This window comes from Alosa pseudoharengus, unplaced genomic scaffold, assembly GCF_046254945.1.
Source record: "Alosa pseudoharengus isolate Yale_2024_CS ecotype anadromous, Long Island Sound unplaced genomic scaffold, YU_APseudo_1.1 YU_APseudo_1.1_scf_1, whole genome shotgun sequence".
NCBI classification, from domain to species: domain Eukaryota; kingdom Metazoa; phylum Chordata; class Actinopteri; order Clupeiformes; family Clupeidae; genus Alosa; species Alosa pseudoharengus.
In genome coordinates, this window is record NW_027468564.1 from 28,425,210 (window position 1) to 28,438,008 (window position 12,799).

Sequence of the window (12,799 nt, forward strand, 5' to 3'; positions counted from 1 at the left end):
TTAGCCTTTTAATATATTTGCTGCATTGGATCAGTCTTTCTAGAACAGGCAAGAGCTTTCTAGCCTCACGTCAGCAGCGCTGCATCACCCATATACATTAAAACAACCAGCGGATGGTGGGCGGGTGCGGTTTTGAAAATTGGTCAAAAAACGTTGGTGCGGATGGATGATAAGTTTTACTATGCAGTTATGGTTGAAATAATAGCCCATCAGCGCATCTCTAGTGTGTGTGCCTCTCTCTCGCTCAGAGGGGAGGGGGAGGCTGAGGGGTCGATCAAGCATGGATTCTAAACTCTGTGGTGGATAGGATCTACAATTAGGTGTTAATTAATATTACTACGCTAGGTTGAAGTACTCCCAAGTGCTATTGCGCCACACATTGTAGTTCTCCTGTTTATTCGCTTGGAAAATCGCCCTAAAATACTAGCCACAATAGAGGCTTTCTCAAAACTGTCAGGCTATAAAATAAACTGGCAAAAATCTGAATGCATGCCAATAAAAAGGATGCAATCAATCTATACTAACCAACTTTCAGCTTAAATGGGTCAATACTGGAATGAAGTACTTGGGTATTAAGTTGTGTCCAGCCTTGGAAAACATAATTGCTATGAATATGTCACCTTTAATTAAGAAAATTAAGTTGAATTTGGACAAATGGCGGCTGAATAATCTGACTCTATGGGGGTAAAATTGTATCATAAAAAATGGTGGTGGCTCTGATGGAATATATTACAGAGTTCTTATGGAATGGAAACCGGCCCAGAATTAGACTAAAGAAACTACTAACTTCACGAGATTGTGGTGGATTAGCACTTCCTAATGTGGAACTACAGCATAGCTTTTGAGATGAATAAACTGGCAAGACATTGGGGAACCTACTTATCTGGTCCTGGGTGGATTAAGATGGAGGAGGTGCTTGCATGCCCATATACTGTAGTGTTGTTGAACTATTATCACAGAAAAATACAGAAAACCAGACAATGGGAAGAGACAATGGGCATGGGCAAGAGCACACAAGATATTGGGTATCTCACAATACAAACAAAGCTATTCCTAAATATGTAATAATCCCTCAGTTTGTATTGCAAAAAAGGCTTTTACTTGGCAATCATGGCTGGTGAAAGGCGTACGAGTAATTAAAGATCTGTACAGGGAGCAATTATTTATGTCATTTGAGGACCTTAAAGAGCAATTCCACAGATAGAGGGGATTTTTGGAAGTATTTGCAGCTGAGAAGTAGTGTGGGGTCTGTGTTTGGATTGAGAAGAAAGGAGGACAAAGAAAATGTGATACAGGGTTTCCTTAATTCTCCACATATTCTACACTCAGCTTCAGTATTCTATGCCAAGTATTGAGACCAAGATGTGTGAAGGCTTAAGAACTATATGGCAGAACAATTTTGGTCAGGACATAGATGAGGACTCAAATGTAGGAAGGGCTACAAGAGATGCTAGGAATAAACTCATCTACTATACAATTGTTCATAGATATTATTTTACTCCTAATAAATTATTTTAAATGGGGTTAACCAAGAACAATAAATGCTGGAAGTGTAACAGGGAAGTGGGAAGTGCACTGTAACAAATTTCTGTAATTTCTACAGTAAAAAATTACAGAAGCTTCTTGTCGTGTCCTTTTACACTGCGTAACTGTATATTGCAATGTATTATGGGTAAAAAATAATTACAGTAATTTAAAGCTGTAATCACATTTTAAAATTACAGCATGGTTATGTTTTCACTTGGTTCTGATTGTAAATTATACATTACAGTTAAACACTGTTAGGCTAATATTGGCGGTTTGTAAGAGGATAGGCATTTGATGGCGGAAGGAGGAGACCGAACCCTGCATTCATCCACTCAATGAAGAGTAAGTATTATGTTATTAGTCTAAACTATTAAAGAGAAACTAGGCACGATTGTACGCGTGGTTATGCTACATTTTACCTGAATTAAAGAGTAATTATTTTAGTTTTTAACAATATGACTCTAGTAACCTTTTTTGAGGCTATGCCTTTCACCTGACATATCATGACTGGAAACCAACCTTGCAATTTTCTCTCAAAATGTGATTCAAGTAGTAACATGCAATATGATTTAATTGTGTGTCAGCCTGGTTTGCACAACTAAAAATAAAGTTAGCTCAAGAATATTTTTCAAAAGAGTGTAATCCCAGGCTCTGCAGTTTAATGGTAGAAGCTAGGCTATGTTAGGCTAACATGCCGCTAGCTAAGGTAACATTAGTTAGGTGCTACTCATACATTGTCTAAACTCGGTGTGAGAAAGTTATGTGTGTCGCCGACAGGATCGAATCAACCTTGAAGTAAGGAGACGAGAGAAAGCTGCAAAAACAGCATTTTGGTAAGAATAATGTTTCTTTATTTATTTGTGTGACTAACAGCATTTGGCATCATTTTATTCGCCTTAGTTGGAATAAAACGTTAAAGTGCGTATGTCAGGTTAAAAACATTTTTTGACAAATGAAGGGACATGAAGCAAGATAGTAGTGAGTAGGGATTTTTCTTGAAAAATCAACTTTAAATACAATAGAACAATATTTACAGTACACTTTTTATAACTGAATTTATGAACATTCCAGACACAGTGATGACCTCATAAGAGGGAGTCCAGCAAAGTTGAGCTTAGGGGAGAATGGGTTTTAACTGCATTTTCTTTTACACTGATAAGGCCAAAAATGTTCTTTATGACATACCAGTGGTTCATAAGCATGAGCCTGACTGGCAGGGACAAAGTAAAGACGAATAGGCTACAAAATTTAGATAAATCATGGCCATCAAATCATCAGTGAGAAATTGATTAGGGGTGTGAGTAGGATCGGATCACTAGTAGTATGTATCATGGCTTCAAAATGGCAGTTGTGTCATTTGCCATCACATAGGCTTTCATATATAACAAGTTAAGTAGAATCAGTAAGCAAATGAATAGCCTGTCTATAGCTAACATTAGTTGATAAGCAGATGTATATATATATATATATATATATATATATAAAGAGCAAATGTGTGGTAGCACATACACTGATGGTTTTATAGTCAGGTCTCTAAAGAAAAGCATATATGCCCATGGTTGGCTGAACACAGACTAATGAGTTGCTTACTGATTCTACTTAGTTTAGGCTATATAATGGCCTATATGTGATGGCAAGTGACACAACTGGAATTTTCAAGCATTGCTACTTACCCATATCCTCTTCATCACATTTTAAGATCAATAATGGTTGCCAGTAAAGAAAATATGCATCAGGATATTTTTATGTCAGGCAGGTAGTAGACTCTAGCATGACATACTGGAATGAATTCATGTTTTTGGCCTCATCAGTGTAAAGAAACCTACTGTATGATCCCTTATCCCATGTGTTTTAATTGACCAACTTTGCTGGACTCCCTCTTATGAGGTCATCATTGTGTCTGGAATGTTTCCTGGAATGTTCATAAATTCAGTTATAAAAAGAACTGTAAATATTGTTCTATTGTATTTAAAGTCGATTTTTCAAGAAAAATCACTACTCACTACTATCTTGCTTCATGTCCCTTCATTTGTCAAAAATGTTTTTTAACCTGACATACGCACTTTAAGGGGTGTGGGGCTCAAAATGTGATTCAAGCAGTAACAATGCAATATGATTTAATCGTGTGTCAGCCTGGTTTGCACAACTAAAAATAAAGTTAGCTCAAGAATATTTTTCAAACGAGTGTAATCCCAGGCTCTGCAGTTTAATAGAAGGCTAAAATGTTAGGCTAACATGCCGCTAGCTAAGGTAGTTAGGTGCTATACATTGTCTAAACTCGGTGTGAGAAAGTTATATGTCCCTGACAGGACCGAATCAACCTTGAAGTGAGGTGAGGAGAGAAATCTGCAAAAACAGCATTTTGGTAAGAATAATGTTTCTTTATTTATTTGTGTGACTAATAGCATTTGGCATCATTTTATTCGCCTTAGTTGGAATATACGGGGTGTGGGACTCAAAACTGCACTGTTTTTTGAAGATGTTAACCAGCAAAAACCACAGAACAGCAAGATAGGCTACACTAGAGTGTTGTGACTGCTGGATTGTATTATGAAGATTTGTGTGGTACAATTTAGGAATTATTATTACGATTCTTTGTTGCGAACTAGTTCTCCTCGTTCAGTTCATTAAAACGACTTGCGAATCACGAATGAGCCATTCTCTGACTGCTTCGTCTGGTTCACTTTTTTCTACTATCAACTATCATCATTTATCTGGTGAAGGTAGTTAGTCAGAAACTTCCTATCGTCCATGAACGATTTGTATACTCTTGGTAACGGTTGCTATGCTTCATGGTTTTTCATTGGTTAAATGGGCCAAGATCTCGTGGTGTTGTTAGATGTGCGGTAGTGATGCGCGGGTCGACCATAGGGCGGTGTGGGCGGTTATTTTAAGAGAAAAATGCGGGTTGCGTCAAAATCTGAATAATTTTAAATATTTGAATTATATTTAGGAGAAAGCTCTCCTTGTCTCTTCCCTGTTCTGTCTTGCATATGCAACAGTCAGAGCCTTCTACCAGTGTAGCCTGCATGCATCTCCTAAACTCTTATCTTTCACAACAAAGTGCACTTAAACAAGGATATAGGCCTAATAGACTCGTTCCTCTCTCTCCCTCCCTCTCTCCCTCTCATACAAGATCACGGAAGGGGGAACATGATATCTTCACCTTGTAACGTTATGGTCTGACTTTGCCACTGATGTTCTTCTGTCCCTAGCTGCTATTTGTATGATGTTGTAATAAGCTTCCTAATGATCTTGGTTGGATAACCATGATAGAGGCAGATAACTAGATTAGATAGGCTATATCAGGGAGATGGTAATGAGAACGAGTTCAACTTTGGCACTCATGTAGCCTACTCAAGGTTGCTTTGAGTTTAATTAGACCTGGAAGAGTTGTGTTGCTATGAAGCTGATATATCCCTGCTCTTTTCTCCAAAACTGTCCATTGAAAAGTTGTTGGCAGTCAAATATCAGTCATTAGCAATCCAATCCAGTCCAATCAAGCAATTTATCACTCATCTCATACAGTCAGTCATCTCATGCTACACCAAGTAAAGTAGCCTGGAGTGGGGCCTTGCGGGACTTTATCTGGGCAAAGTTAGCCTATAGCTGATATTGGGTAATTGTTTAACATAATTAGTAACCAGCCTGAACTTAATTATGCATGTATGTTTTGCTGTTGAATTCTTTCCTTACAGATGCAGAGGAAAAATATTGGCAGTTGTGCTACTGGAGAGGGCACAGTGATCGTGACCACACATCTGTGAAGACGATTTACAGGTAAAAAGAAATGTACTCCATCATATAGGCTCCCAGTGAAATTGAATCATAACTCAAACCCTGCCAGTTAGTCCACTCAGGGCTCCAGCTGTTTGCTTTCACAACCAAAGTTTACAATTCATGCTGCTGGTCTTTAGGTTGCAGATAACAACGCATGTGTGTAGCGCTTTAAGGAGTCCGCCTAGAACACACGTTGCATACTCGCGTTAGTTCTATTATTCGGGCCAGCAAATGTCGCAATAAAAAATTAGCATTTAAATCATTGGCTGTTCAGTGCAGGGGCCATAACAGGGGCCAGGAGCAATTCTACAGGGGCCCTGGCCTACTGTATGAGTGGTTACTTAAAACTCTGCATATTGTATTTGTGTTGTTCTTTTCAAACATACTTTTTTCTGTTTTCTCTTTTTTGTTCTTCATATACAGAGATGTACCAGTGTAAACAGTGTGGCTATGAGAGTAAAGCTATAGTAGGATTTACTCGTCATATGAAACTTCACAGTAATGCTCCAAATTGCCCTTTTACCTGTGGTGTCCCAGAATGTTCTCGTTCATTCAGAAAATTTGCAGGCTTCAAGTCTCATCTATACAGAGGTCATAAGGGATCTAAGTCTCACAGAAGTGAAGAAATTGACACAACACTGATTTGTCAGTTTGAATTTTGTCAGGTTACATTTATAAATCTGAAGGTTTTCCTTAATCATTTAAAAACCCATATACAAGAGGGCAGGAAAATAACATGTCCTTTTCGGAGTTGTGACAAAACGTTTGGTGTGAAATCCACTTTTGCATCTCATATCTCGCGAGTACACAAAAACTGTTCTGCTGCACATCTACATGAGGTGGTGTATAAACAACCAACCCAAGAAGCGCAGATTGGAAACCCTTCCCAACTTATGAGTCAGCCATCCACCTCTGTCACTGAAAATGATGAACAGCTGGAGACAGGTGAAAGTTATGAAAGTGTGGAGGAAGAACTCTTTTTGAGGAACTTATCTATGTTTTATTTGAAGCTTCAGGCTAAATTGCTTTTACCAGCCTCAGTCATTCAAACCATCATTGAAGAGGTCCAAGAAGTTCACGATGTTACTCAATCACACCTCTTTTCAAAACTCAAAGAGAAATTGTCCGCACTTGGACTGCCTGACATGACTGTAACGAAAGTAATTGAGGAACTCACAAAAGATGATATATTAAAAAAGGGTAACAACATTTTACGTACAGATCAGCGTCGCAAGTCATTTTTTAAAAACAACTTCAATTATGTTGAACCTCTGCCTTTGTATCTGGGCACAAATGACTCAGGAAAACAATGCTTTGCACAGTATGTGCCAATTAAGGAAACCCTTACTTCTCTCTTTGAATCTGAGGCTTTTAAAAAGCAATATGAAAAGTCCCATTCTCGCATCCCCAAGCATGATGTGTTTGAGGATGTATGGGATGGACAGAATACTACTGACAATGTCCTACTGAAAACTGAAATGTCATCAGTAGCTTTGATTCTTTATCAAGATTCTTTTGAAGTTGTGAATCCGCTAGGATCGGGCCGGAAAAAACATAAGGTACTGTCAGTCTATCTAACACTTGGTGACATATTGCTCTACAACAGATCAAACATTGACCACATGCAGCTAGTTCTTCTCTGCAGGGAGCAACACTTCAAGTTTTTTGGACAGGAAACTGTTTTCAGTCCACTGATACGAGATCTAAAGGATCTAGAGGACAGTGGTATAGTGTTGAGAGATGGAAAAGTTATTCGAGGGTCTGTCTGTGCTATAGCTGGAGATAATCTTGGTTCTCACTGTATTGGTGGCTTTGTGGAAAACTTCAGCAGGAGTGCTTTTTTTTGTAGGTTCTGTAATATAGACAGACAAACATTTCAGTTGAGTCCATTGTCCACTGGTTCAAAGAGAACAAAACAGTCATATCAGCAGAATGTACAAGAAAAAGAAGCAAGACATGCAGACACAGTGAGTGGCATAAAATTTGACTCCATATTCAACCAGCTACGTTACTTTCATGTTTGCCAGCCTGGCCTCCCACCCTGTCTCGGTCATGACCTTTTTGAGGGCATTGTTTCTGTTGACATGGCACTGTGCATCAACCACTTGGTAAACCAGGAAAAACAGTTTACTTTCCTGGATTTGAACAGACGGATAAGTCAGTTTACCTATCTTGGAAACGACGCACATGACAAACCTCCTGAGTTCACACCAGGCAGTGAGAAGTTAAATGGTCATGCTGTCCAGAATTGGTGCCTGTTGAGAGTTCTGCCTCTAATAATTGGGGATAGGATCAAGAATCCTGGTGAAAATGGTGTTTGGAGGTTCATTTTGCTCATGAGAGAGATAGTTGCTCATGTTTGTGCGCCAAAAATTACTGCTGATCAGATTGCCTACTTGAATGTCCTGATTGAGGAATACATTCAGTCTAGGGTGGAGTTGTTTCCACAACATCCCCTTAAACCAAAGCACCATTATCTTTGTCACTACCCTGAGCTTATTCTTCGATTTGGACCTTTTGATCCGTCTTTGGACGTTGAGATTCGAAAGTAAGCACACTTTCTTCAAACAGTGTGCCAGAAAACTGCACAACTTTAAGAACCTGTGTGCGACTCTAGCAGAACGTCACCAGCTCCTTCAAACATACTTAGGTGCTGGTAGTCTTTTCCCTCCTGAGATCCACACTGAAAAAGGAACTGAATTTCATGCAAGTGACTATAATGAGAGCATCAAGATTGCAACTGCTTCACTTAACTTCACCCATGATTCTACTGTTGCCACTAATGCTGTCACTGTCCATGGGACAAAGTACAAAAGAGAAATGTATGTTGTTCTAGGACGAAGTGATGAGGGCTTTCAAATGGGTGAGATTAAATTGATTTTGATCCATTGTAGCAGTGTTGTGTACTTTGTTGTGGAAAAGCAGCTGGCTGTGGAACTTGTTGATTTGAGTATTCACAGTCTAACAGATGAAGTCCATGAGTCAAGCTACTCATGTGTTAAACAAGAAGACCTCCTTGATTACTATCCATTAATGAGGTATGAGCTGAATGGCACACCAGTTATAATATTTCATCACTCTCTTCCAGACATATACTGAAATGTCAGCGCTGATGGAGGACATAAAAGAAGCTGTGTTGGCGGTATTACCCAGTCTACCAGAAGATAAAGTCCAGATGCTGTTGAACAACTTGGCAAGCATTGGCGTGGAGTCCAAATCCGATCTGCAGTTCATTAAAGAGGAGGATCTCCTAGCCAACATCACGCCTATCCAGTGCCGGAAGCTTCTCAGTGCCTGGCAAACTCTAGGTGTGTGTTAGATAACCTTGATGTGTATTGAGTGGGATATACTGTACATATTTTGATGCATAAATCATTTTAATTTCAATTTAGTTTTTTAGTGGATATTGAGTGGTGCTATTACAATAGAATGTTTACTTTTTCTTAGACCAAATGGAATACGTGACATTGACAGCTGTGGACCATTCTGACGTAGTCCTCAGTACCACTTCAGAGGATCCTCCATCTTCTGAATCTGAGAACACTACAGCGTCAAGCAGTAATACATCCAGAATGTCTGTGAATTTAAGTTTATGGCATGAAAACTTTAGTGTTCCTTGGAACAGAATGCCGCCTGGTATCGCAACTGCAATATCACTGGAGAAACGTCCATCTGCTAAAGACCGCAGGGAGATGGTACGGATCCTTGTTGATGAAATGAGGCTGAATGAACCAAATCCATCAAAGTCTCAGTGCCAGACAATAGCCAAGATGATTGTAAAGCAACATCCTAAGAGCTTTGCTGATGTTATGAGAGATGGCACTGTGAAATCGTGGAAATGCTCTCTCCAGACGAAGGAAGCCAAAAAGGGTCTCAAATGCACCTGAAGACATAGCCAGAGGACCAGCTGACCAATATGGCTGCGTGAGATGGCAACCTAACTGTCCACCAGGGGAGACTGTAGAGGGTCTTGAAGAGAAAAAGAGTGAAATGAAAGACCTGTATCACACTGAGGGACCAGCTGGTGCAGAGAGAGGATATGTGATTCAGTTAATGAAAGCAACCTACTACCTACAAAGGAAACACATCAATGCCTGCCCACCTCCTTCTGTTTCTGAGCTGAAGAGTGAGTGGCCCTATCTTTTTATTCCGAGGGAGTTGTACAGCCATTTCAATTTGCTCACCGACATCAACATTCTGAGAAAAATGGAACAGGCTATGGAAGAAAAGGGGAAGCTGATCCTTAGGTTCTTCCAGCACAGACCAGCAGGTACCAGTGCAGATGAAGTTGAACGCATCCTGGTCAAGTACAGCAAAGAAGAAAAGTGTGATCCATGCCCATGTGTGATTCTGCTGCTGATGGCCCACTTCAAAGAGAAATCTGAGGGGCTCATTTTAAAGACCGATGTAAGTGTAATAAAATTATTACACTTTATGTTGAGGCTCTTGAAAATGATATCAGATTGATCATGTTACCCTCAATAGTCAGAGGAGCTGTAAGCAAAGATTTTTGGAGCTTGAAGACATTCACTCACCTTGCATCCAAAAGGCTTCTTTAGTTCTAGCCTGATGATGGGGGAATCTTCCCTCCTCTCAAACCATCTTTTGACAAACAATCTTCCTTATCCAAAATGTGAACATCAGTGTTCCTTTAAAGACATTGACATGCACATTTTGAACAAGGAGGACAGATGGTTTGAGAGAGAAGTGAAGGAGGCCATCTTTATCTAACTGCAGTGAAGGAGGCCATCTATATCTAATAGCATGATCATTTAACTGCTCGTCACCATCAGAGCAGTTCTTGTTCTCTGGATGCTGTGACCATGACTCCCACTCCAATTCCCTTGGTTGACTCATGTGACTCTCTTGTCACATGATGACGGGTGTGGTCTACTGCTCCACCTTCAGTGGTCCAGAGATTCAGCTCCTGGTTCCCCATCATCAGGCCAGAAATGAAGAAGCCTTTTGGATGAAAGGTGAAATGTCTTCAAGCTCCAAAAAGAAGTCCAGTTGCTTACAACTCAGCTCTTCTGGATACCATGATCTGGATGAATAAGAATCTATACAGACATGTTACCCTCAATAGGTCAGCTGAGGGCGATGATGATGTTTAATTCAAAATGGTGACGTTTTAAATTTTTTGTTGTTGTTTCTTTTTTTTGTTGTTTTTTTGTCATACAGGTGTTCTCAACAGCAGTTGATGTTGAGAGAACAATACTGCTTCCTGCGTCTCCAAGACTCATCGTCTTAGGTAGTGTATTTTTTTGTCTAGAGACTATATGAGACTATATACAGTAGAGACTATATGAATGACATGTGGAAGGCAACAGAAAGAACATGAACAGAAGAACAATAATTAATCATTATAATCATGTTTATTTAATTATGTTTTAGGTGATGTCCTCACAGCAACAAATTGGATGCTGAGCATTGAGGGCCATGTGGTTGTGGGTCCACACCAGAACATTGTGGCTGGATTGGCAGCGTTATTCGCATGCTACTATGCATTCAATTTGGTGTATCAAGAGGAGGCGTCGAACACACTGGAATTCATTCAAAGGTGTGTGCTGGAAGGGGCTTGTAGTGGATTATTACTTTGTTACATTTTCGATCATGAAAAACAAATGGTGTTATTTTTATTTTTGCAAAGCTACTTTCTACTTCAGCTTGCATGCGTGGCACTCTGCAATTAAAGCAAATTTTAAAGAAGTTTTAAAGAACCCCCCCCCCCACACACACACACACACACAGCGCTACCCTTCACTGTATGTCCTACTCTACCCTACTCTCTGCATGTGACAATAAAATATCCTTGTATATTTCAAAAAATGATGAAAAACCGCAACTTGATGGGTTTTGTCTTTTGTAAACAATGTATTTCATTAAGTGTCTTTTTCCTGATTTTGTGACTTCAGATGCTTCCTAGGGATCAACCCCACCTCAGGCACAAAGGCCACAAAGTGGATCAGTCCAAGAAGTGGGAAGGTGCAAGAGAAGAGGAACAGCAATGTCAACCTTCATGTCTCTGCACTTCTAAAAAGGTTAATGGACTTTGAATGGCTTTGAGCCCGTTGCAAAAGAAACAACAATGGCACACTGTTTTGTTTAAAAAAAAAAAAAAAAACAATGGTTCCAAAATGTGGTTATTTTTTACACATTTGACTTTGTTGCTGCAAATTACAGTAGTTAATTCAAAGTTACACTGTGTGGCTGCAAGTCTTGTGCAGTCTGGTGTATGTTTATGTGAGTTTGTGCATGTCTGTGTGAGTTTGAAAATATACACATCCGGTATTGAGTGTTAATAAATGTTTTGTATTGTTGCAGCAATGACTCTTGTTTTATTATTATTAATAGCTGAAAATAATTACAATTACAAGAAATTGCAGTGCTTAATTTGCAAAACATGACAAACAAACATATATTAGCTGTAAAAACATTTTACAATAAAATAATGAATTATGAACAAATAACAGCTATTTAGTGGCAAAAATAGTTGGCAGGTAACTCATGTAATTTCAATGGGATACAACATAATATTGTAAATTAAAATACAATAAATGGTTGTTTATCATATAAAACAATACATTGTTGTGTTTTATATACGGCAAAAAACTGTAAAACGTATCCAGTAATATGTTGTAATTAATGTTTACAGTAATTAACAACACTTTTACAGCACTTTATTGGCAACTTTTTTGCCTGTTCTTTACTGTAAATTCTACAGGAAATTTGTTACAGTGTGCATTTCTCCGTGCTCTGTGGGATTGTCCCTTAATAAAGCCTTTTTGGAAGGCAGTGCTCCAAAAGTTTGAAAGCTGGCTCAGACAACCCCTTCCAGAATCCCCACAACTATGCTTGTTGGGGGATACATCTCAAATGCTACCTAACCTTGCTAAATCAGAAGCTGGTGTAATGGTGACAGGTTTCATGGTAGCAGCTAGAATTATTCTGCGTAAGTGGAAGAGCCCACATAGACCAGAGGTTGCAGAATGGCTCAAACTTATGACAGAGACAGCCGCTTTTGAACTGATGATTGGGAGGGTGCAGAATAATCCAAGCAGAAATAGCCAAGTATGGCTGTATTTTGATTACAGCATTGGTACAAAAGATACTAGGTAATAGGGCTACACGATATTAGGAAAACATGCCATATGTGATAACATTATTGAGTACTGCGATAACGATATAACTTGCGATATTTAAATATTTAATGTTTCTCTCCATCCTACTTGTTGCTAACATAGACTGTAGGGTTGGGGGGGGGGGGGGGGGGGGGGGGGGGTAAATGTATAATTACAGAAATAAATATATCATTTTCTACATAAACAATATAAAATATTATGTAGCCTAGGCTATATGGCCTGATGAAAGTGGACAGCTAAGAGACCTACTGACTAGGCTATCGAAGTTGTGTGGAAGATCTGCTGTGGAAGATCTGCTCCTCGTAAAAGACGGATAGACAGCCAATCTGAATACTTGTGCACCAACACGC

At 39.3% G+C, this 12,799-nt stretch overlaps 1 protein-coding gene and 1 pseudogene across 1 annotated transcript in view; one reads left to right on the forward strand and one right to left on the reverse strand.

Annotated features, from left to right (window-relative positions):
- Window positions 1-12,799, reverse strand: part of LOC143118087 (complement C3-like) — a 132,741-nt gene that overhangs the window by 62,545 nt on the left and 57,397 nt on the right. The gene's annotated exons all lie outside the window — the stretch shown is intronic.
- Window positions 8,408-11,373, forward strand: LOC143117527 (uncharacterized; annotated as a pseudogene).